This window comes from Hemitrygon akajei, chromosome 9 (genome assembly GCF_048418815.1).
Source record: "Hemitrygon akajei chromosome 9, sHemAka1.3, whole genome shotgun sequence".
Taxonomy (NCBI): Eukaryota; Metazoa; Chordata; class Chondrichthyes; order Myliobatiformes; family Dasyatidae; genus Hemitrygon; species Hemitrygon akajei.
This window is the reverse complement of record NC_133132.1, coordinates 53,111,820-53,139,205: the sequence shown is the minus strand read 5'-3', so window position 1 is coordinate 53,139,205 and position 27,386 is coordinate 53,111,820.

Sequence of the window (27,386 nt, the reverse complement as noted above, 5' to 3'; positions counted from 1 at the left end):
TTTGAAAGATCATTACTACTGTCTCCACAATCTCTACTGCTGTCTCTTTCAGATCCCTAGGGTGCAGTTCATCTGGTCCGGGTGACTTCTGTACCTTTAGGTCTTTCAGCTTTCTGAGCACCTTCTCCCTTGTAATAGTAACTGCACTCACTTCTCTTCCTTCACACCTTTCAACATCTGGCACACTACTACTAGTGTCTTCCACAGTGAAGACTGATACAAAATTCTCATTTAGTTCTCCTGTCATTTCCTTGTCCCCCATTATTATTTCTCCGCCCTCATTTTCTAATGGTCCTATATCCAATCTCATCTCTCTTTTATTTTTTTACATACTTGAAGAAGCTTTTACTATCCACTTCGATGTTGATTGCCAGCTTGCTTTCATATTTCATCTTTTCCCTCCTAATGATTCTTTTAGCTGCTCTCTCTAGACTTCTAAAAGCTTCCCAATCCTCTATCTTCCCATGAATTTTTGCTTTGTTGTATGCTCTCTTTTGCTTTTACATTAGCTTTGACTTTCCTTGTCAGCCATGGTTGTATTATTTTACCATTTGAGTATTTCTTCGTTTTTGGAACACATCTGTCCTGCACCTTCCTCGTTTTTCCCAGAAACTCATGTCAGGGATGACCTGTCCTCAGGATATTACGGATAGGCTTTGACAGATGACAAAACTGGACCAGGAACCTGCTGTGGAATCTGGGAATGAAACATAGAGACCATGCGATGAAACTTTTCACTCAGCACCGCCCAGGTTTATGGTTGAACTGCATGCAGCCTGGGTTTAATCCTATTGGAATGGCTAAATATGATATTTCCCATTGGAAATTCCAGGTATTAAATGTCCAACAAGATGTGACTCAGCTGCAGCATACTAGCCCAGTGACTAAGTTACTGGACTACATTCGGGGTTCTGTGCCACTGATATTAGGATATGTGCTCACTTTCTTCCATGGCAGCTGGGAAGTCCAAGACAAAATTAACCCAGAACTTAAATCAGAACTCTTCTGAGCACTGAAGGTCACGGAAGTACTTTAGGATTGTCCAGTCTGACTAAAATGTTCAATGCTCAATGTTCAACTTAAACTTAGTATCAAAGTAGGGACTGTAAATACTACCTTGATATTAAATTTCCTGTAGGTATTTACAGGAACAATGGAATTTTACGAGAAACCATACATAGACAGACAGACAATGTGCAAATGAAGACAAGCTGCAAATAAAAATAACACTGAGAAAGTGAATTGTAGTGAGTCTATGGATGGTCGAATCAGTTCAGAGTAGTGGTCAGACACCCCAAGCATTTAGCTGCTTCCTCAATTCAGGATCATTTGGGGATGGTTAATAATTACTAAAGATGTCCACATCATCATAGACCCATAGAGCAACACAGACTTCAGCCCAACCAATTCATGTTGAGACTGGAACTTACCCAATTGGTCCCAAGTTTGGCCCATATACCTCCAAGTACTGTACTTCTTCAATGATATGATTAGCCAAAAGACCAATCCCATCAAACCTACTTCTGTGACACTGCAAATTCGTCACTCTCTGGGTGATTCTTTTGTTGCTTTCAGTAGGGGTAATTAACAGCTGCCAATAACCTACCAACACGACTTAGGGATATGGGAGAAGTGCAGAGCGCTAGGAGGGAACACATCTGGCCACAGGGACAGTGCAAATGTAACACAAACACCACTAGAGGTCATGATCAAAGCTAGGTCCCTGGAGTTGAGAGACAGCAGGACTATCTACTGCACCAGCACATCACAATTACAACGTCTGGTGTCTCAATGCACATTTTGGCACGGTTGTGTAGTGGTTAGCACAACGCTGTACCGTACCAGCAACCCAAATTCAATTCCAGCTCTGTCTGTAATGAATTTGTATGTTCTCCAGTGATCACATAGGTTTCCTCCTACAGTCCAAAGATGTACCAGTTTGTAGGTTAATTGGTCATTGTAAATTGTCCCATGATTAGGCTAGGGTTAAATCAGAGGTTTCTGGGCAGCCTGGTTCGAATGGCCAGAAGGGCTTATTCTGCACTGTATCTAAATAAATTAATTCATTTATGGATTTGGCTCTGCATCAAATATGAGGTGAAAGCAGAGGACATGTCATTGTACCCCCACTAAATCTCGTTCTTCTGCAAGTGAAACAGCACCTGGAGATTAGGCAAGCCGTTGCAGTGTAAGTTCAAACTTTGGCACGACTTTGCACTTGCATGTTTTGAAATCTTGCCAAATTCTTGATCCACACGTAAGAACCGTGCAGTATCTGGATATAGTTCTCTTTCATCATAATATCTCTCTTTGCAATGAGAGGCATTGCATATAGTGAGTTTTGTGCTGCATCCGTCTCTGCTGTCTTGTTGAACGTCTGCTCTGATGAACAAATTGCTCCGAGTTTTGGAGGCTTGAGCGGGGTGGGGTGGGGGGGGGGGGGTGTGAGGTCTGAACATTTCTGATTTCCAATCACCCACACAGGTAGACTTTGTGCTGTTCTCACTGACCATGAACATAAACAAAACTGGAACATCAAACATTTTTTAACAATGCCAACAAGCCGGTCATTACACCGGGTGTGTTTACATCCAGTATGTTATCAATGTTTGCTTAATAAGGCACTGTTGTGTCTGTACACAACTACAAATAAATTAAATGAAAGCACGCACAGGGGGAGATGGCTTTAACTGGTGAATTCATATTGCAACGAGAGAGAGAGAGAACAAATGTGCACGTAGAGCCAACAGCGTATGCGACAACAACAGACCAATATGTAGAGCTAAGGCGGGGGGAGCATTACTCCAAAAGAAATAGATCCAGACATTACACTTCCTGCCCCTTAGATTAATGCAACAGAAACCTGTATACGTACAAAACATTCAATTTCCCATTGCATTTTGGAATTTGTTACCGGCAACTGCAGTGTGGAACGCTTCTGCTGGGTCACAGTATGAAGATTTTGCTTCTTCAGCTGACAACAGTGGAAGACATGACGAGCCATCAGCATTGCTGTGTTGTTTGGTGCCCTTGAACTCCATGTCGTAAGAGTGGGCTCCCAGGAACAGTTCCCAACGTTGTAACTGGGTAGCAGTCATCACTGGAATTCCCTTCCTGGGATTGAAAATGGGCACGGGGGGCTGGTGGCCTGTCACTAGCATAAACTTTTGTTCATAGAGGTAGTGGTGGAATTTCTTTATCCCCCATACTCTCGGTCGATCTCTGCGTAATTGCGTTCTGTCTTGTCATTGATCTTGAAGCAAACACAATCAGGCATTCAGATCCATCTTCAATAGTGTGTGACAGGATGGCTCTAATGCCATAAGGGGATGCATCACGCACCAGTCTGATGGGCAGGGATGGGTCATAATGGCTGAGCAGTTCATCGGATGTTATTAGTCTCTTTGTTTCTTTGAATGTTCTTTCACCTCTTTCTGACCATTCCCTCTTTGCTCCAGTCTGTAAAGCTACATTCAATGGGTGCAGCACTGTAGCAATGTTTGGGAGAAAATGATGGTAGTAGTTTACAAAGTCCATGTATGACCTGAGTTGTGACATATTTTCTGGTCTGGGTGCCTGTAGCACTGCTTCAGTCTTCCTTTGTGATTTATGTAAGCCATGCTCGTCAATGACATGTCCACAATATGAGATCTCATTCTTGAAAAACTCGTATTTCTCTCTCTTTGTGTGCAGACCATATTCACTCAGCCTGGTAATCACTTTACCAAGGCTCTGGAGGTGCTCCTCATCATTCTTGCCAGTCACGATGATGTCATCAAGGTAACTCCGTTGCTCTTTGCCAAATTGCTGGAGCTGACGCAATGCCAAAGATGAGAAAATCATACTGGAACAGTCCCTGGTGAGTGTTGATTGAGAGGAACTTCCTGCTTTACTCCTCAATCTCCATTTACAGATAGTCCTGTGACAAGTCAATTTTTGAAAGCCTCTCCCCACCTGCCAAAGATGCAAAAATGTCTTCTATTCGTGGCAGGGGAGACTGCACAGCACGCAGCACTGGGTCGATGCTCACCTTGAAATCCGGTTCCGGCCTTCCCTTTCTTCATCACCGGGACAATGGGCGTGGCCCAATCACTCCACTCAATCTTGGAGAGAATGCCAGATGCCTCCAAGCTCTGAACTTCAGCATCCACTTTAGGACATAGTACACAAGGCACTGGAGGTGCTTTATGCAATCTTGGTGTTGCTGTTTCATCCAGTTCAATTCTGCCCTTCATGCCTTTGAGTTTACCGATCCCCTTCTCAAACACCTTCTCATCAGCATTAAGCAGCTGTGCCAGTCTCTGGTTGGTGCTACCATTTGGGCTGCTGTTACCTGCTGATGCCACACTGAGGGCTTTGATTGAGTGCCAGTCTAGTTGGATTTTTCACAACCAGTCACGTCCAAACAGTTCTGGCCCTCCACTTTTCAATACATTAAGCTCTAACTGTTGTGCCTGGCCTCCATACACCACATTTACTTTCCGCTTGCCTTTGGCAGACACTTTTTCGCCTGTGTAAGTCCTTATCATCACTGCGGTCTTCTCTAACAGCATCTTAGAAGACAGTTTGTTATAGTCAGCCTCTGAAATTATGAACAACGCTGATCCTGTATCCAGTTCCATTTTCAGTTTTACACTGGACACATCTATAGTGATCCAGATAACTCTATGATCTGCTTCAGCTATACTATGCAACTCTAGGCATGATAATTCACCTTTGTCGGACTCTATGTTGCCTGATTCAGTTTTACATTCGGTAACTTTAAGCATTTGCTTAGCTTTGTGTTTGAGACTTTTCACTTAATTGTGCTTTTTGTCTAACTTGCACGCTCTCTCTATGTGACCATGTCTGATCCAAACCTTTTCTTTGAACCAACAGTCATTTGCATCACCAGAGGATTTGCCACTTCGATAACATTTTTGGCTTCTTGCACCATCCATGGAGTTGTCATGCATTTCACATTCTAACCTCTCTTTCTGTAGTTCTGCTGCATCCTTTGCTGCAATCTCTAAAGTTATTGCAATGGTCGTTCGCCATTTTCAGGTTGAATCTCCTTCTGCCAGTAGCCTCGTTTGAGTGCTTTGACTATGCATGCCACATACAAGCCTGTCCCTTATTGCATCAGAAAGTCCACCTCTGAAGTTACAGTACTGGGAAAGTTTGCACAGTTCTGCAATGTGTTCAAAAAAGCTTTCATCTTTTGATTGCTTCCTTTTGTAAAATCTAAATCTCTCAGCTATTACCAGCAGTTTAGGGCTCAAGTGATTTTGTAAAATTCTAACAATTTCGTCAAGCGTCTTGCTTGCTGGCTTTTCAGGGGTTACTAAGTTGCATAAGAGGCCCATTAAGCCAAGAAGTGTAGGGGCTTTTTTTTTGGCTCCTCTATGTTGTTCACATTATACAATACAGTTCAACCTCTTGATATATGACTCCCAGTCTTCATTAGCGCTATCAAATTTGTCAACTTTCCTGACTGAAGCCATTGCCGTGTTATTTTCACTTTACATTCAGGACATCTTTCACTGTTACTGTGCACTGTACTCGTGCGATTGTCAGCGCCTGTGACGGCCTTCTCGTGCTGTTTAACTCTCGCTGTTCCATCCCATAACTGTCGGTGATATTCTCCGACATTCAGGTTCGTACTCGTTGCTAATTTGTTGTGTCTGTGCACAACTACATATATGTTGAATAAAAGCACGCGCGCAGAAGATGGCTTTAACTGGTGTATTCATGTGGCAACGAGAGACAGAACAATACGCATGCGTAGACAACAGCATATGCACAGGCAAGTGGGGGGGTCATTGCTCTAAAAGAAATAGATCCACACGTTACAGGCACTGTAACATGTTTTGACAAGATGGAGGTACTACATACTGTAAATGCTGCTGCTACTGTGTCAGTTCTCCCTCTGCGGCTAACTTTCAGAGCAGCACTGTGAGCTTTAAGACGGGCAGCGATGCTGTAGCTATTTCATGCAATGGCTTCAGAGTCATGAAGTCACGAATTGATACTCACATGCTGAAAACTTAGCAAAAGAGTCTTCTGCTGAAAGTTTAACCTGCCTCCCTCTGTCAAAACGTGAATACCTGGACCAAATGCCATGATTTACATCCCAAGTAGAGTCATAGAAGTACACAGCACAGAAACAGGCCCTTCAGCACAACTTGTTCATGCTAACCAAGATATTCATCCATTTACCTGTGTTTGGCTATATCCATCTAAGCCTTTCCCGTGCGTGTAGACATCCAACTTCCTTTTAAATATGCTTTTTGTACTTCCATCAGTGCTTCTTCTGAAGCTCATTACATATGCAGACTGCCATCTGTGTGGAAAAAGTTATCCCTCAAGTTCCCATTAAATCTCTCCCCTCTCACTGTAAACCTATGCCCCTAGTTCTTCATTCTGCAACTCCGAGAAAAAGATGGGCTCTCACCCTATCCATGTGCAGCTTCCTACACTCCAAGGAATAACGTCCTTGTCTGCCCAATCTCTCCCTGTAACCCTATCCCTCAAGGCCTGGAAAATCTTCATCAGTCTTCTCAGCACTCTTTCCAGATTAATAATATCTTTCTTATAACAGGGCAACCAAGTACGGTCTCACGATCTTTTACAACTGCTTCTATACTCAATAACCTGTCTGATGAAAGCTGGCTTGCCGAAAAGCTTCTTTACCACTCTCCTTATGCAACCACTTTCGGGACCGATGTGCTCTGAGCTGAATTTATTGGTTTTGAGTGAACTGACAGGGTAAATACCGGGTAGGGGTGCAAGAACATATTTCACCAACGGTAGCTTCACAGGTAAGACGTGTCAAAATATCAAATGTTAGAGGGTATGCATTGAAGGTGAGAGGGGGAAAGTTTAAAGGAGATGTGTGGGGTAAGTTTTGTTTATACTTAGGGAACAGTGGGAGTCTGAAGCAAACTGCCAGGGTTAGTGGTGGAAAGAGATGTAGTAGTGGCATTAAGAGGCCTTTAGATAAGAACATAAATACGCAGATAATGGATCCTGTACAGGCAGAGAGGTTTACACTTAGTGGCTACTTTATTAGGTATACCTGCTCGTTATATAATCATGTGGCAGCAACTCAATGCATAAAAGCATGCAGGCCTGGTCAAGAGGTTCAGTTGTTGCTCAGAATCAAACATCAAATAGGGAAGAAATGTGGGCGGAGCTAGGAGGGCGATGGTGCCTAACGGTGACTCCCTTGCTTGCATCTTCGGAAACGGCTCTATTTCCATCTTTAATATCTCTTTTTTCCCCCCTTTAGGGTACTTTTGAAGACCCTGACACGGAGTTACATGCTGACTTTGGTACTTGGCGGGAATGGGACCTGCTCTCGGGGTCTCATTATTCGATACGCCAAAGACGTGGCCTGGAAGACCGGCGCGCTTTCAAGGTGCCGGATTTTCGTGACTGTGGAGGCGGGTGGATTCAAGGCTGGTGCCTCCGTCTGGTGTGCCGTGGGAGACGGAAGATCGAAGCAGTGAGCTGGCTGCTGGCTGTGTGCCCAGAGACCCAAATTCTTTGGGCACAGAGCTTGGAAGAAGCAATGCAACAGACTCTTAACACCATAAAGCAGCCAGTTGTTTGTATGTCTCCCTGCTCTCTGTCAAACAAGGACACCTCCTTTTCCCTTATTAGGGAGAGAGAGCGAGCCTGTGGTATGTCGAATTATTGGGTGGATGAGTAGTCTTTGGAATACTGCAAGGCTGTGTCTTTATTGATGCTTTGCTGCAGGCTTGCGTGCTCGGTGGGGGTTGCCAATGCTTTTTTTTTGCTGGTGGGGGAGGGGGGGGGTCGTTGCTTTGTTGAGTGGGAGGGGGGAGCTGGGGGGGGGGCTTTGGGGTTCTAACATCTAACTGTCATTCATTCTTTGGGGCACTCCTCTGTTTTCGTGAATGTTTGTGAAGAAAAAGAATCTCAGTATGTATATTGTATGCATTTCTCTGCCATTAAATGTACCTATTGAAACTATTGAAATGTTATCTAAGTGACTTTGATAATGAAATAATTTTTGGTGCAAGATGGGATGAATGGAGTATCTCAGAAATTGCTGGTCTCCTGGGATTTTCATGCACAACAGTCTCGTGAATTTACAGAGAATGGCGTGGGAAACAAGAAGAAATATCCAGTGAGTGGCAGTTCTATGAATGAAAATGCCTTATTATGAGAAAGGTGGAGGAGAGCGGCCAGACTGGTTTAAGCTGACAGAGAGTTGACAGTAACTCAAATAACCTCACGTTACAACAGCGGTGTGCAGAAGAGCATCTCTGAATGCACAGCTCATTGAACCTTGAAGTGGATGGGCTACAGTTGCAGAAGACCACAAACATACATCCAGGCAACACTTTCTGGTGCAGTGTACTTATACAGTTCAGTCTAATTTAGCGTCATGTCTAGTACAGACATCATGGGATGAAGGGCCTGTTCCTGTGCTGTATTGATCTATGTTCTAATTCTCTCCCACGGGCTGTGGAGGATCAGTCGCTGAGTATACTTAAGACAGGCACAGATAAGAAGAATTTTTGCTATTAAGAGAGTCGAGGACAATGCTATTATTGGTGCAAGGTAAAAGTTCATCCATGGTCTTACTAAATAGAAAAGGGGCCTGAAAGGTCTACTTTTATTGCTTATGTTCTAATGCGAATGCCAGATTCATATGCTTCTTATTGTTAAGAGATAGCAAATTGCTCCCTTATTGTCCCAGTGGGACTGGCGGGACCTCCTCCACGCTTTCCAGATGAAAAACCTCCACTTTATCTTTCTGGCACAGTGGCTGTGCTGGCTCATTGTTTGCAAGAGCTGGAGATCCACCAGATACCTTCAGCAGTGACATCATTTGTGACAGTTACCAATACAAAAGCTATGTTGAAGTGGCAGCTAAAAGCTTTGGGCCTCAGTCCAAGTTTCAGTGAGTGCTTCGTTGCCATAAACAAGAAATTGGCCTAGTGCCTTTGCTGAAGGAAAAGTGCATTCTGCGACAAACCAATCAGAGAAAAAAGCCCAGAGAGAAGACAAGGATGCTGCAAAGTATCTTAGCCCTAATCCAGCCTGCTCAGTCTGCTTCAGAATCTGCACAAAAATTCTAAGAAATTAGAGGTGCTGCCTTGGCTTTTTGTAATGGCACTTACTCTGGTCTCAGGGCAGATCCTTCAAAATGGTAACACCAAGGAATTTTAAATGACCTCCAGGACTAGCTCATGGACCTACGGTTTCTGCTTCCTACAGGCAATGATCAGTTTTTTGGTTTTGCTGACGTTGAGTGAGAGGTTGTTACTGAGAAGTGCAACCAGATTTTCAGTTTTCCTCCTACATGCTGAGTCATCGCCACCTTTGATTTGGCCATCAACAGTGTGTCATCAGCAAACTTGAATATGGCACTGGAGACCTACCTGGCATCACAGTCATAAGTATAAAGTGAATAAAGTGGAGCTATACATACAGCTTTGTGGTGCCACCAGTGCTGACGGTAATTGTGGAGGAGATGTCGCTGCCAATCTGTACCGACTAAGGTCTGCAAGTGAGGAAATTGAGGATTAAGTTGCAAAGGAGTTATTGAAGCCTAGGTCTTGGAACCTATTGGTTAGTTTTGAAGGGTGATAATGTTGAATGTTGAGCTGTAGTGAATGAAGACATCCTGATGTATGAATCTTCACTGTAGACGTTCCAAAGCTGAGTGAAATACCAATGGAATGGCAACCACTCTCTGACTTCCTGTCATTTGCTTATTTTCTTTATCTCTGTCAATCCTCTTTAATCCATCAATTAGTTGAGCTTTGTCACTTAAGAAGAGGGACGCCTCACGTCTTAATAAGCTGGTAAGGAAGGCGGGCTCTGTCGTGGGCAAAGTACTGGAGAGTATAACATCGGTAGCTGAGCGAAGGGTGCTGAGTAGGCTACGGTCAATTATGGAAAACCCTGAACATCCTCTGCATAGCACCATCCAGAGACAGAGAAGCAGCTTCAGCGACAGGTTGCTATTGATGCAATGCTCCTCAGACAGGATGAAGAGGTCAATACTCCCCAATGCCATTAGGCTTTACAATTCAACCGCCAGGAGTAAGATATGTTAAAGTGCCAGGGTTGATTGTATTTAATGTATCTAAGTAAACTACTTAAGAACTTTTAAAAAGCTATTATTAATGCTTTTTGAGAGAGTGATTTAGATGCATATCATATTTTTACTGAGTTAAGTATTGTATGTAATTAGTTTTGCTAAAACAAATGTATGGGACATTGGAAAAAAATGTTGAATTTCCCCATGGGGATGAATAAAGTATCTATCTATCTATCTATCTATCTAACCTCACTGCAACCTTGACCTCACCCTATGTTTGCTTTATCCTATCCATCACAGTGACCTCAAGATGTCCTGACGTGTCTTAAATGGGTGGAGTTATTTGTGAAGTCCGGTTTTTGTTCTAATATAGATAGATTGGAAGCCAATGTGCATGCAGTAAGTTCCTGCAAGCAGCAATAGAACTACAGTGCCACATCCAGCCCACACCAACCATCAAAATTAACCTTTGCTAATTCTAAACTAGTCTCACCTCAATGTCCTATACACCTAAGAGAAATTTACTGTGTAGATTAACCTATCAATCTGTACGTCCTCCCATGATTGAGGGCATCGTCAGAAGTTGATGGCTCAAGAAGGCAGAATTGATCACAAAGAGCCTTTACCTTCTGGAACTTGCTCACCTCTTGACTACCATTGGGGAGGAGGTGTAGGAGCCCGAAAACTCACATTCAGTGATTCAGGAGCAGCTTTCTCCCTTCTGGAATCAGATTTTAAATGGTCCATGAATGCATTAACCTCATTACTATTACTTCGTTAATCCTTTGACGATAATTGACAATAAACTGGACTGGTCAAAGAACACTGAGGCTGTCTACAAGAAGGGTCAGAGCCATCTCTATTTCCTGAGGAGACTGAGGTCCTTTAACATCTGCCGGACGATGCTGAGGATGTTCTACGAGTCTTTGGTGGCCAGTGCTATCATGTTTGCTGTTGTGTGCTGGGGCAGCAGACACCAACAGAATCAATAAACTCATTCGTAAGGCCAGTGATGTTGTTGGGGTGGAACTGGACTCTCTGATGGTGGTGTCTGAAAAGAGGAAGGTGTCCAAGTTGCATGCCATCTTGGACAATGACTCCCATCCACTCCATAATGTACTGGTTAGGCACAGGAGTACATTCAGCCAGAGACTCATTCCACTGAGATGCAACACTGAGCGTCATAGGAAGTCATTCCTGCCTGTGGCCATCAAACTTTACAACTCCTCCCTCGGAGTGTCAGACACCCTGAGCCAATAGGCTGGTCCTGGACTTATTTCCACTTGGCATAATTAACTTATTATTATTTAATTATTTATGGTTTTATATTGCTATATTCTACACTATTCTTGATTGGTGCGACTGTAACGAAACCCAATTTCCCTCGGGATCAATAAAGTATGTCTGTCTGTCTTTTTTTGCACTATTTATTTATTTTTGTGACTTATAGTAACTTTATGCCTTTGCTCATACTGTTGCCGTAGAACAATAAATGGACAGTCAATTCTGATCCTGACATCTTTAGAACGTAAGAGAAATCTGGAGCAATTGCAAAGAGAATGTGCTCCCAGCGATTGAGATTACCATAGGCCAGGATTGAACACTGGAGATCTAAGAGATCAGCACTCCCAGATGCACCACCACGCTACCCAAGTTTTTGGTCTTAATTAAAGAATGACTATTGACCTAGGCATTATAAAGAACTTTCCCATTCTTCTTTGAAGTCCTGCCATAGGACCTTTTATGCTCACCTTATATCACTTGGCTCATCTTCTTGCCTACGACACATTATGTCAGTATTGTCCTGTAGTGACAATGTGTTATTACCAAGTATTCACTGTGCTGAACTATAGCTGTTCCTGAAAAGGTTTCATTAAACCAAATTTCATAAACCAAAATGACTGAGCAAATACATTTTGGTCCAGTGTATCCTTTAGGTATGTTATTTGGAATAATGCACAATAGGTTAGTTGGTTAATGTTATGTAACCTAATGACTCAGTGTTCTATAGAAGAAACTTCTAGGTTGTACAATGTCAAATCAAGGAATGCCTATAAGTCATACATAGTGTATATTCATATACTGGAGAGAAAATCAAAGAGCTACAGATGCTGGAAGTTGCAATAAAAATGCAAAATTATGGAAAGAGTAGAAGTTATTGTTTTTGATCTTTCAATAACTTCTTCAAAGAATTCCAGAAGATTATTCATTGGTCTGCTATTTATTATAAATTGATTAGTGTCTTTAGCAACAATGTACGATAGTAGTGACCCATTAGACATTTGCCTGTCTATCATTACTATATTCACCATTGTTACCAACTTTGGCGGCATTTCTTTGAACTAGAAACACATTTTTTCATTATTCTAAATACTGTAACATACCCAAAGGCATATGCTGGACGAAATACCCTTAATGTATCCAAAAACCGTTTATATTTCTGAAATTTGCTTCATGAATCTTTTTACAGGAATGTGACCCTTTTGTAAATCAAGAACTGGCTTTGGCCGCCATTCAGTCTTGCTACTCCTTACATTCCCAACATGATTAATTCCCTTGCAGCTACATCATCCTAATTTACCTGCCTAAACCATTTGATGTAGATGCAAATTTCCTTGCTATTGTGTGTTTCCTTTCTGATTCATGTGCAATTCAATTCAAATTTCATTGTCATTATCTTGTACCCATGGATTTTTCCAGTTGGAGGCACTGAGCTGTGCCGCAAAGATTCTGTCTCTGTAAAAGGAGTTGAAGTGTGCGTGGTTTCTGACCCTCCCTCTTGTGACGAAAGTGCAGCCTCAACTCTTCATGCTCTGGTACAGCCAAGAGAAATATACAGGAATGTAAGGAGGTGCAGTGAGTTGTGAACTCAGCCTAAGTCATCACGGCCCTCCCTACCATTGGTAGTATCCTCAGAAATGCAACGTCTATCATCACCACCATCCAGGACTTACCATCAAGCAGGACGCACACCACCAGCTTCAGAAACAGCTACTTCCTTTTTGCCATTCAGTTCCCGAACCTGTGCAACCTTGATCACTAACTACCTCCATACGGCAGCGCGACGACCACTTTCTTTGTTCTAATTGTGTTCTTTCATATATAATTCTGTATAATGTATGTGATTCTAGTGAATGTAGTTTATCTGATGCTATGTTCCTGTAATGTTGCTGCAAGTAAGTATTTCATTGCTCTAGTGCATATGACCATAAGCTCAACTTTTGAACTTAAAAATATGAATACAGCTAGCTTCCATGTTGACCAGAAGTTCAATTTTATGCTTTTTAATGGGGGGGGGGGGTCTCTTTTACTTTATAGCCTCCAGTTGCGCATTTTGACTCTTAGCTGATGTCATTAAATGCACTTTGGATTATTGATATAATGTAGCTAATCACACAGAACTATTTAACACCTTGTAGGGTCTCTCAGAGAGCTCCCACATTTACTTGGACACACAAGAGACTGCAGATGCAGAACTGAAACTAAAAACTAATTGCTGGAAGAACTGAATGGGTCAGGCAGCATCTGTGGAAGGAAACGGACAGTCAAGACTTTGAATGGAGAGCCTTCATCACTGCAGTTACTTGAATCTGGTTTATGAGAATGGATCTGGAGATTCTCTTCGGTTTAATCTAATTTGGAGCAACTGGGCAGAACAAGCCATCGGAACCAACCATCTCAAAATGATATATAAATTACAATGCTGCTAAGCTTCTAACTCCAGTATTTCTCAGCCTAATTACTAGCTCTGTGAGCATTGAATTACAGTGCAGCAATTTTACGTTCATTGTTGGTATTTATTTCAATGCAGCTCCATTAATTAATTTTCAGGTTAAGCTGATGTGTAAAGTTATTTCTTGGTGTGCAGTCATCAAAGTTCGAAGCTCAAAGTATATTTATTACCCAAGTACATTTACATTATTCAACCTTGAAATCCGTCTCCTTACAGGCAGCCACAAAACAAAGGAACACTAAAAAAGCATGAAAGAAAGACCCTCAGACACCCGATGTGCAGAGAGAGAAAGAAAAAACAAATTGTGCAAACAATAGAAGTTAAAAGACCTGGCGTATTACTGCATTTACGATTGTTCATTGGTCTGCTTAACAGGATCAATGACTCTTACAACAGTACACAAAACAAAGTTAGGTAAGCAAGTTGCTTGGTGCAATACATAGGTTATCGACACCAAAGGAATTACTTTACATAGGAAAATATTGGAATTATTGGAGAAATTTAGGACATGAAGTCCAGTTATTGCTTATATACTTCACCTGCTTCTGCTTAGTCCTTGGAGACATAATCCAGTTAGCAAGTTCCAATAACATGGGTTCGATCCTGACCTCTGAGGGTGTCGGTATGGAATTTGCATGTTCTCCCTGTGATTGGCTGTGTTCCCTGAGGGGTCTGGTTTCCTCCCACATCACAAAGATGCATTGTGTGGTAGGTTAATAGATCACTGCAAATTGCTCTAGTGCAGCTGGTGGAAGGAAAATCGGGGGGGGGAGGGGGGCATTTGAGGGACAGTAGGTTACAGAGAAACGCAAGGGGGGGGGTTGAGATTGATCTGAGTGCTGGCAAGAGCATGATGGGCTCAGTGGCCTCATTCTATTTCATAAGGAATGAAATATGACACCAAATCTCATTCTGAAGTTTAAATTCAAGTAATTGCACAAATCAGGTATATCAACAATGTCGACCCTAAAACCTTTATTTCCCTAACATCTTACAAGAGAGGAACACTAATAGACCAAAGACTTATTAGCACTGAATCATTTCTAGGACCTCCACGTCAGATAATTACATTTGGGACATATGCTAATATACCATTAGTTGCCTCACAGGTCCTTCTGAACGAGAAGCTCTCATTTAGAACCTCTGTTATTGGAATCTTCATCTCAGTTCCAGTCTCAGGGAAGGGTCTTTGACCTAAACCAATAGCTTTGTTTCTCCTCTACGGAGGACTGCCTGCCCTCCATCATTTTCTACCTTAATTTCAGATTTCCAGCATGCACATTGTTTTCCTTTCGGGATTCAATTTCAAACCTGTTTGTCCTGAATTACAAATTGCTTCTCGCACTTTGCCATCATGTCAAACTTACATTTGTGCATGCATTCTGGGACTCAAATGTAGAAAATTCCACATCAAGACACTTTATTTGAATAAAGCATAACAGCTGATGCCTGATTGGTGCAGTGGTGCTCGGAGATGGTGATAAATCATATACTTGTGGTCTTAAAATACAACCAAAAGAAAGCAACATGTTTTTTTGTATCAATGGAAAGAACATGGTCCATTGATGATTAGTTTCCTTTGAGAAACAATTGCTGTAAAGGACGAGTTGTGGCACACATTCTGCACACTGGCTGATGCTTCAGTACAAACACTGATGTTAGTATTCTAAAATGGTGGCAACGGAAATAGGTGCAAATGGAAGAATCACTAAACAATAGAAGAAGCCATTGAAATGTCTCTCAGAGCAGATCTAACCCATGTACAAGTAAACGAGGCCAGTGCAATCCTTCAGGACAAGTGTTTAAAACAAACAGTCTTAATGGGTAACATACAAAATACAGGAGGAACTCAACAAGTCAGGCAGCATCTATGGAGACGTTTCAGACATTTTATGGAGATCTATAAGACGTTTTGGGCTGACACCCTGGGGACATAATGGGTGGAAATGATGAATGACTTTTAGAATTGAGTAGCACAACTGGATTCAAGGTTTGTCCAGCTCATTAAGCGTAATTTGCATTGCAGAATTTAAAGTTATAGGTAAACATCACAGTTTTAGAATTGTGCTAACTGGGTGGTGGAATTTCTGAAAACACTATTCAGAGTACTGCAAGGGATAGTTTGAGGTGGTCTGCGCAATTGCTTGGAAGCTAGAAAAATGTCGTTACAGGGTAAATGCTAACAACCTGACTGATAAAACTGCAGTGGCAGTTCCAAAGAGTTGTGTCAAAGTTCCGTGAGATAGTGAATACACACAGTATCAAATAACAGATACCAAAATGTTTCAGGAATGCAAAATGTAAATTGCATCCACATGGGATATCTGAACTAAGCAGGAGATTGCACTGTTTTTCTGAAAGTAATTAATCCCGGGGGCTTGCAAACATTCAAACTTTGATGAAATTCTTCACTATTTAGAGACTGTTAGCCAAACTATTTACTCGAGGCTATATATTAATCACTTTCAGTGGTATCATTGGTATCAGTGGCAAGTGTATCATTTATCACTTATTACCACCCGCCCCTGAGCTGCTGGTGGTATGCCACCTTACTCAACTGCTGATATCCGTGGGTGCGGGTACTCCCATGTGCTGCAGCTAGAAGTTCCTGGGTTTCAGACCAGCGATGGCACTGCCCCAGTGGTTTCTTTCCAAGGTGTGACTGGGGAGAAATCGTGCAGCAGTGGTCTTCCCATGCACTTGCTCTCCTGAACCCTAATCCACGGACCCCACGATTAATGGTAGGGGTCCTTGGCATAAAAAAAGTTGGGAACCCCTGTTCTTGGAATTAGAACAAACGTACATCAGCCTCCTTGACTGATACTCTTTCTAATATTTTAACCAGTCGCTTTGTCCATATTCTGACCTTGAATGAGTGTGGTCGAGATCCAGCTAAATGGGCACACCTTATTAAGACCATAGGACCATAAGATATAGGAGCAGAATTAGGCTATTTGGCCCATCGAGTCTGTTCTGCCCTTTCATCCTGGCTGATCCATTTTCTTCTCTTAGCCTCAACCTCCTGCCTTCTTCCCATATCCCTTCCTGCCCTGACTAATCAAGAATATATCAACCTCTACCTTAAGTATACTTAAGATTTGGCCTCCATAGCCGCTTAGAAAACACAATATCAGGAGGCATGTTTCTGTACAGTTCAGCTCATTGTTAATGATCTGCAGGTCACTGGTTCTCGAATCGGGTGAGCTCAAATAGGCGTCGCTTCACATCGAAACAGCGATCTGTTGGCCTCCCTCTCGCTGTGCACAGTGTGACACCTCTCCGTCCCTTGTTGGGGGGGGTGGCACTGATGCTTCCTGCTGGAACAAATGTGGGGGGGAGGTTGACGCTTTGCTGCTGCTTGTGCAGGGAGGGGCGGCGGGGGGGAGCTTTGGCGTTCTAATGTTTTTCTTGCCATTTGTTCTTTGGGTTTTTCTTCTGTTTTGTGGATGTTTGTGAAAAGTATGAATTATAGGTTGTATTCTATATACGTTCTCTGATATAAAATGGAACCATTGAATTGGTGTACAGCATTGCAAAATGTCTGCATGCATTGATGCATTGCACAGCTGTTCACATGTGAATTAGTGCATTGCATAAGTGTGTGTGTGTGTGTGTGTGTGTAGATGCACTGTATGATGCACGGGTGTGAATTAAAGTATAACTGTCACACAACAGCCTGTGGGTGAAATCATGGATTGCACGAAAGCCCGACTGCGCTGCATTCCAAAATTCCAGGAGAAAGATGAACCATCTCTGGTAGATAAAAGTCAACCAAAATATGAAATTAAAACCTAGAACCCAAGTATGAATTGGAGTCAGTAGGGCTAAAAGGGGCAAACACAGGGCGTGAACAAGGGAGCAAACAAGTACTTCGGATTGCAGTATTCACTAGGGAGAAAGAGGATAGTGAGATGAGGGAGGGCAAATCGGAAAGGACAGGTACAGGCCATATCAAGGCAGTGGGGTCCTGGCCCCAGAACCCATCGAGGTGATTGAACCTGATGTTTGAATGCTGATTAATGCGCCAGGCCAAATTGAAAAGGTCAGGGTGTCACGGCAGGAGGCAAGGGACGGTCCAATTCAGACCATTACTCCGTGATGTTTGCTCGGCTCTGCGCTAAACCATGGGACTCTCTTTATGGACTTCAGACCAGAATGTTATTTGCTTGTTGTTATTACTCACCTGATGTATGTGTTCGACTGTCTACTTCTTTTGGGTTCTTTCTTATGAGCATGTTGTATTTTTTCTCTCGCTCATTGCGTGTTTGATGGTCTTTTTTGAATATATAGGTTCTTTCGAGTTTCTTTGCTTCATGGCTCCCTGTAGGTTGTATAATGTATATATACTATGATAATAAATGTACTTTGATCTTTGAACTTTTAACTTTGATATGTTGATATCATTAAGGAGGAGGGGTTGGGTCTCTTATAGACAAGTAAGGCAGATAATGGAATCTATCCCATTAAGTTGCTGAGAGAGTCAAGAGAGGAAGTTGTCCATTTTAGGGCAACAACTGCTCCTTAACCTGGTGGCATGGCACCTGCGACTGCTGCACCTCCTGTCTGATGGTTGTAGTGCGAAGAGAGGAAGGTAAGTCAAATGCAGACAGACAGGTGGGAGACTTTTGCTGGCACAGAGTAGTAGGGCTGAACACTGGCTCATTCCCCACTCTCGGGCCTCGACGCTTTCATCTGGCTTGAAGTTCACCACGGTGCTTTCTCTTCCAGCGATGGACGACCTTTGTCCACTACGAGGGGCTGAACCTACAGTCCTGAGATCCGACAAATCTCTCAGGACATCATAAGATCACTAGTTCATTTAGATAGTTCAGAAATATGTTTCTTAAAGGGAAATTGAAGGCTGCAGATTGCGGCAATCATGGTTCAGAGATATATCGAGTGGAATATCTTGTCTGTTGTGAGCTTCCCATAAAACATCGCTGTACATCACCAGCGCCATTTTGGTAAAAGATATCTTTGTACTTTTTAGATGCAGGCGAGGTCCAAGAGGACTGGAGAATATCCACTGCTATTCCTTGGTTTCTGTGTCCACTGTGGGGCCATGTGGGCTTTCATGCATTGTATTACAGCCTATGTGTGAATTTTATCACATAATTGTTCATGTGTACATCATGGCAGCCCAGCTGGAGTAATGTATTCCAATGTGTATGTTGGTATAGTATGCAGGTTCCTGTCTGAATATGCACATATTGCATGTCTCCCCATTTATCCCCTGATCAACATGAATGAAAGAGGTTACCCAACACTCAACATCTTATAGTCAAAGCCCAAGCACGCTAACATGAATACTATTTGCCTTTAAGGAATTTATGTCCCTTCTTTGTTTAACAATGTCATCAGACTGTGTGATTTAAAGAAAGTCATAAATCTGCCTTACAGCCAAAATATTCATATTTAATCCAACTTTTTGACTTCCAGTGTTCATTATTTTAATTTATGAGATTAAATTGCTGCTGTGTTCTTTTCAGGGAGTTTTGAAGGAAGCCTCAGTCACGAACTGCAGTCATCATAATTCCAATGGCACGAAGTCACTTCCTCCACAGGTCTCTAACAGCCAATGCTATGTTCATTATCAATTGTACTTCACTCAAAAGCAATTTCATTCCAAGTTAGAAGATCATCAGATCAAATCACACACCAGAGACACGACTAGGGTCAATTTTCAGTGCAGAGGAAGTGCTGTCATACAGTAGAAATATTGAACTGAAACCCGACCTGTCCTCTCAGGCAGATGTAAGAGATCATATACACACACAGTCATTAAGATGAACAGCATATTCGCATGCCCTTCAGCCCATCACATCCTTGCTGTCCCATGTGCCCATCTCCACTAATTTGCTTTGCCCGTATTAAGTCCATAAAGCAGAGTAACAGCTTGGAGAAGTTCAGGAATATCCCGGTCAATACTTCTCGTTTACTAAAAGTAATTACCTGTCATCGTCACATGGCTGTGTGTTTAAGCTTGGTGTCTGCAAGTTGCCTGGTGTGATTCAGTATAGAGAGGAAGAATCTCCTCTCCGGTTCTGGAAGTGATGGGTGAGGCGCAAGGAGGATATGTCCCAAAACTCAATCAAGTGTCTATAGACATACTGTTGAAGGTATTCTAACTGGTCGTGTCGTGACCTAGTAGACAATTCCAATATGTGTGAATGCATGAGGCTGCAGGGTCGTGGGCATGGGTCAGTCCATCATAGGCACAGCCTTCCCCACCCCTGATAGCATCTGCAGGGGGAGAAGCTTCAAGAATGTGGTGTCTCTCTTTAAAGTTCTCCAGCACCCAGGTCACACCCTCATCTTACTACTACCACCAACCAGGAAGTACACTTGCTGAAAGGAGAGATTCTAAGAGGTTTGAAAGTAGTGGGGGGAGGGGGAAATGCGAAATGATAGGAGAAGACCGGAGGGGGTGGGGTGAAGCTAAGAGCTGGAAAGGTGATTGGTGAAAGTGATACCAAGCTGGAGAAGGGAAAGGATCATGGGACGGGAGGCCTCGGGAGAAAGAAAGGGGGAGGGGGGAGCACCAGAGGGAGATGGAGAACAGGCAGAGTGATGGGCAGAGAGAGAGAAAAAAACAAACAACTAAATATTGTCAGGGATGGGGTAAGAAGGGGAGGAGGGGCATTAACAGTGACACTTCACTTGTGAGTCCGCTGGTGTGGTATACTGCGTTTGGTGCTCCCGGTGTGGCCTTTTATATATTGGTGAGACCCGACGCAGACTGGGAGACCGTTTCGCTGAACACCTATGCTCGGTCCGCCAGAGAAAGCAGGATCTCCCAATGGCTACACATTTTAATTCCATGTCCCATTCCCATTCTGATATGTCTACCCATGGCCTCCTCTACTATCAAGATGAAGCCACACTCAGGTTGGAGGAACAACACCTTATATACCGGCTGGGTAGCCTCCAACCTGATGGCATGAACATTGACTTCTCTAACTTCCGTTAATGCCCCTCCTCCCCTTCTTACCCCATCCCTGACAATATTTAGTTGTTTGTTTTTTTTTTCTCTCTGCCCATCACTCTGCCTGTTCTCCATCTCCCCCTTTCTTTCTCCCGAGGCCTCCCGTCCCATGATCCTTTCCCTTCTCCAGCTCTGTATCACTTTCGCCAATCACCTTTCCGGCCCTCAGCTTCACCCCACCACCTCCGGTCTTCTCCTATCATTTCGCATTTCCCCCTCCCCCCCCACTTTCAAATCTCTTACTATCTTTCCTTTCAGTTTCCTGACGAAGGGTCTCGACCCAAAATGTCAACAGTGCTTCTCCTTATAGATGCTGCCTGGCCTGCTGTGTTCAACCAGCATTTTGTGTGTGTTGTTTCCTATAACCATCAGGTTCTTGAACTGACCAGCATAAACTCCAATCCTACCTTAGCATGGAATGCTACAGACCACCTCTTCCACTACCATCAACTAGTCTCTGATTGTGGGGGTTTTGCACAAATGTTTTCTCTTCACTGTCTCATATAATTTATGGATGTTATAGTTCAAAGTTCAAGGTAAAATTTACCATCAGAGTAAATACATGTCAGCACATACAACCCTGAGGTTCTTTCCCTGCGGGCATACTTAGCAAATCTATAGAACAGTAACTGTAAAGTGTAAACATCAGGAATTGTGCAAGTGCAGATATCAGTAAATAGCAATAAATAACGAGCATGAAAAGCAATATAAAAGAGTCCCTAAATGAATAGAGCTAACCCCTTTTGTTCAAGAGCCTGATGGTTGAGGGGTAGTAACTGTTCTTGACCCAGCTAGTGCAAGTCCTGAGGCTCCTGTACCTTCTACCTGATGGCAGCAGCGTGAAGAGAGCGTGGCCTGGGTGGTGAGGATCCTTGATGATAAATGCTGCTTTTCTACGGCAATATTTAATGTAGATGTGCTTAATGGTTGGGAGGGTCAAATCCACTACCTTTTGTAGGATTTTCCGCTCAAAGGCATTGGTGTTCCCATACCAGGCCATGAATCAGCCAGTCAGCACACTTTCCACCACACATCTATAGAAGTTCGCCAAGGTTTTCAATGACACGCCGATCCCCCGCAGACTCCTAAGGAAGTAGAGCTGTCGAGCTTTCTTTGCAAAAGAATTATTTATCTATATAGATAATTTATGTTTTGCGTGCTGTCCGTAACTTTGTGCCTGCAATATGACTGTATACACGCTATTCATTGTACCTCACTTTACATGAGCACGTGACAATAAACTCCACTTCATCATGCTAGCAACCCTAAAGTGAAGAGAGAAATTGATTTCTAAAGCCACTAACTCATTGAAACCTGGTAACTAGGCAAGATCCTACCGATACCTACCTCTTCCGACATAATCTCTCTTATTTTGTTTTAACTACATGGGTATCGATTGTAATAACGGGGACAAAAGATTACATTTTACATCATGGAACTTAGATCTATTAAGAGTGTGGCTAAAATCCAATGAAACCTCCACTTCCTGCACAGATCCATTGTGTTTGTGCCTTATTAAAGCTCAGGGCCAACACCTCTGTGCTACTAACTACTAACCTGCACATTCTTCTTTATCTACAGCAATTAATTTTGACTGCTGAATTTTAGCTGGGAACATTTCCTCATGGTATCAGGTTGTTTGGCCAGATTAGAATCAGTATTTTTTTCCTTCTTTAAACTTTGGCATTTACTCCACAGGGCAATTAGTTATTATTTCCCCTGGAGCAGAGAATGCCAAAGTAAGGATAAAAATAAACACAATCATTTCCTTCTTGCATCATTCTTACGACCAGTTTTAGCTGATGAAACAAGAATAGTGCACGAAAGGAAGATATAAGCCCTCAAGTGATTTGATTGCCAGCAATAGAAAGTGTGTTGACAATATTGTTGGCCGGTGAAGAGAAGGTAGGGGGGAGTGCAGCAATCTGTTATACTGTAAAACAAAATCAGCTTCTGAGAAAACTTTCTGATTAAAGGGTAGAGCAAACAAGGCTTAAACCAGAAACTACAGCAATTTCTACCATTAAAATCAAAGTAATTTCACAAGGAAAATATGGTGAGTGGGGGATAGCTACAGATCAATTATGTGGCAGAATTCATTATTGGACATCTATTTATTAATAAGATGGGAGATATCAATCAACCCTGGTACTATCACTGTATTAACAACTGTTGATTTGTTATCTTTTACAGGATTGACAGAAGCTAAGGGGAGACATGATATATCTTTATAGGATCATGCATAGGTAGAACAGAGAGGCAGAATCTATTGTTACCAGGGTAGAAATGTCAAGACCTAGACAACATGCATTTAAGGTTGCAGACTTAAGTTCAGAAACACTATTTGCTTGTGGTTACTGTCTCCATGATGCTCTTTTTAATTGCACATTGAGTGTTAGGCAGTCTTCTTTTTATTACATATATATATGTTCTTCTTCTCTTCTTTTGGGTGTCTTTGTTTCGTGGCTGCCTGTTAGGAGGCAAATCTCCAGATCTCAAGGTTGTGTAGAGTATGCATACTTTGATAATAAATGTACTTTGAACTTTGAAGATAAACTGGAATTATGTGCTGGATACGGAGGCTGATGGGGTGCTGGGAGAGGACAAGAGGAACCCTGTCCCTGGTGGGGTGGTGGGTGGATGGGGTGAAGTCAACGTGCATGAATTGGAAGAGAATATAAGGTCTCAGCCCGAAATGACAACTGTTTATTTCCCTCCACAGATTGTGCCCAACCAACTGAGTTCTTCCAGAATTTTGCATATGTTGCTCAAGATTTCCATCATCTTTTATTTATATTATTTAGAGATCCAGCATAGTAATGGGCCCTTCCAGTCCCAAAGAAGCTGTGCCATGCACCCAGGTGACAAATTTACCCACTAACCTCTATATCTTTGGAAAGTGGGAGATTACACAAACTACTTATAGACAGTGGCAGAACTGAACCCGGATCGCTAGCGCAGTAATAGTGTTACACATACCGCTGTCTCAATCTGACCCATCTGCAAAAACATCTGGTGTCAAGGAATTTTATCACAAAAATGGACATTAGTCATTTCATCACCTTTGAGCTGCATGCTGAAGGCCCTACCAACTAGTTTAATTTCCCCGCCTATTTTTGGACACGCTGTTTTCTCTTAAAACCTCCTTCATTTTTACTGCTATCCCCAGCAACCTAAACTTAAGAAACAAGAGAAAAGATGTATGGTTATTGCCCTGGAATATTACGTCTGTTTTTCTCTCTCCTCAGATTCTGACTGGCCTACTGATTATCTCCAGCACCTTTCATTTTCATTTCCGATCCAAAGCTTCTGTTTTTGTACAAATTCACATATGTTATTATCACCTTGTCCTTCTGTTCAAATTTCTGGAGATGATCTTAAATTAGTTCTGTCTGGTGCAATGGATAGTTTTCCCTCACTGCCTTTATTAATATCTCCTTCATTTTAATTACTTCTATTAGAACTACTTCAATTTAGGAACTACTTTGTGGTTTATTCTATTAATGAAACCCTTCCCCAGCAGGGAGTCAATATCTTCTTTAAAGGATGGGAAGAGAATCGAGGACATTGCCATACTCCAGGAGTAAGCACAGATGGGGGGGGGGGGGGGGCATCACCTTACAATCTGTTAAGAAAATAATTTTGACTTTCAAAGGATTTGTTGAAGTGGACTATATTTATTCTTAAGGATTGTAAACAACCATTCAAGTATTTGGATACCAGTAATGAAAATCACTGCAGTTTGTTCATGGGCAAAACACCATTTTCAAATCGGCCTAAACTGGGGATAATTTGAATTCACCTTGAAAGACAAGATGCTCCTCTATCCCATAAACACCTTCTCATCAGATATTGATCCGAGGTAAAATATAACATTGGTCACACCTCTGTTAAAATTAACAGGATTAATGAACCTTGAAGTTATATATGGTACCTTTGCTTTCTTGGGATCTCAAATTTGACAGAGAATCTGAATATACTCAGCAGGTCCTGTAGTATTTGTAGAATGGGTTAACAGAACTTGTTGACAGAGATTTGTTGACCTGAAATGTTAACTACACTCATTGGACACTTTATTAAGTACCTGCTGATCTGTGTATCTAATAAAGTGACCACTGAGTGTATGTTCATGCTCTTCTCCTGTAGCTCATTTACTTCAAGGTTCAATGTGTTGAGTATTCAGAGATCTTCTGCACACCACTGTTGAAATGCATGGCTATTTGAGTTACTGTCGCCTTCCTGTCAGCTTGAACCAGAGTCGCCATTCTCCTCTGACCTCTCTCATAAATGATGCTTTTCTCCCACAGGATATGTTTTATTGTTTCTCACACAATTCTCTGTAAACTCTAGAGACTGTTGCAGCTGAACGCCTTAGGCAAAAAGCAATTCTTGATTGAGTGCTGTGTGATGAACCAGATTTGATTAGGGAGCCCTTAGGAGACGGTGATCAATACATGATAGAGTTAACCCGGCAGTTTGAGAGGGAGAAGCTAAAGTCAGATGTATCAGTATTACAGTGGAGTAAAGCGAATTACAGAGACATGAGAGAGGAGCTGGCCAAAGTTCATTGGAAGGAGACGCGATCAGGGATGATGGCAGAACAGCAATAACTGGAGTTTCTGAGAGCAATTCCCAAAGCACAGGATAGGCACATCCCAAAGATGAATCAGTATTCTAAATACAGAGGGTTGGAGAGGACTAGCTGTTCAATAACATGGTGGTGTGGGACTTCAAGCTTCTGTACCTCCTTCCTGATGGTAGTGGCAAAAAAGGCCCAGGTGCTGAAGGGAGGGAAATCTTTGATGATAAATACCTTCTAGAGGCAGTACCTCCTGGAGATACCACCAATGGTGGGCAGAGATGTACTGGGCCGAGTCCACTACTCTCTGCAGCTTTTGAATTTGCTTACCAGACCATGATGGGACCAGGATACTTTCAAACGGTCAATATGCCCTGCATGAAATAAACACGTGGCTGAGCTATGGAAGGAGTCCACCATCCCACAAGCTACGTCCAAACCTGACCCAGCTCTGGACGAGTCTGCAGTGTCCACATTGACCTCATTAGATCTTAGAACACAAAGTTCTGGAATGGAGGCAGGTCATCCTCGATTCAGAGAACTGACCAATTTAAACTCAGTCTAGATATATGAACAGAACATATGTCCGTTTCAGGTTGAAGAACTTTCAGAAAGGTTCGTTGACCTGAAATACGGACCATTAATTCTCTCTCCACAGTTTCTGCCAGACCAGCTTTCCAGTATTTCTTGTTTTTATTAACATTTTGCTTCTCTATAAATGCAAATTCCTCCTTCACGTGGCAGTTGAATTGTTATAACTAAATGCCCTTTGTTTATCATTGGTCTGATTGGGTCTTCTACAGTTAAACTCTTTTATGACATAGGTTGATCTTACATCTTGCACAGCCTTGTTTACTTTTCCCTTTCCTGTTCCAACATAATTATCGTTGAGGTTTACTTGGGTCTGTCATAAGAGTGCTTTCATGGGCTCGAGGAGTGCTCAAACAGCATCTACTTCTTTGTTCAGTGTGGTGAGAGCGGTTCTGGTCCAAGTGTCACCAGGAGCCCAGCTCACAGGAATTTCCCATCAGTGGGGCAGGCTTTTGTCACTGAAATGTCAGCCATTTCAATGTTTTACCTAAAACTAATTATACCACAGTTTTTACTAATAACATGTCAATCCAAATGCAAAGTGTGATGTTAATGAGTGCAGATATTTCGGCTTGAATATTTTTTTTAAGAAAAGGCCCCTTAATAAATGGCGAGCTGATTGATGTATCGGAGGCAACAGCTCCTGTCTCATGGCTTGTTACCCAGGCGTAGCCAGTAGCCCGTGAAGGCGTCGGCCATCCCAGGCCTGACATCGGGAGGGCATTTTCAGTGAATGCTGAGCCACCGTGTCTCTCCGAATTTTTCTCTGTGGGCAGATTTGTTAAATAGCGAAAGCGGAGCAGTCATCTTCGATCAGCGCATTGCGCCGAGATCTTCTCCTCATACGTGACATGCCGCACGTACATGCTGGAATCAGCCAAGAGACCGGCTCAGAGGCAGGGCAGAGGGATTCTTTCCATCCGTATTTCAGAGAGAGGTGAATTAAAACAAAGAAACAACATGGTCTCGATCAGAGATATATGAAGCAAACCCGTTAGGGAGTTAAAAATGAACATTTTCACATTTTAAGTGGGAGGATCTCAGTAAATCCACAGTTCAATAAAATATCTGACCATTTGACATTGGAATCTGCATTCAGCTGCCATCTTCCAAACGACGGACAAATAAACAATATAAAATACCAAGGAGTATATTTGATGGAAACATTTTGTCTTTTAATTGCTGCGATGCTAACTTTTTTTTACATAAATTACCCTAAATTTAACTGAATGCCAGACTTTGGCAACACACAGGGTGAACTACTGTGGCAAAAGTAAGAAGGATTTTTCTAAGAGCCCGGTATGCTTTAAAGAAATCTGTCTCCACTTCAAAGAAATCTGTCTCCACATTCAGAGCTGAACCAGAAGCTACTCCTTTTCATGAAAGAAGTGAAATGTCCGATGGATGCTCCTCACTGTTCTGTTGAAGGTGGTCAGAA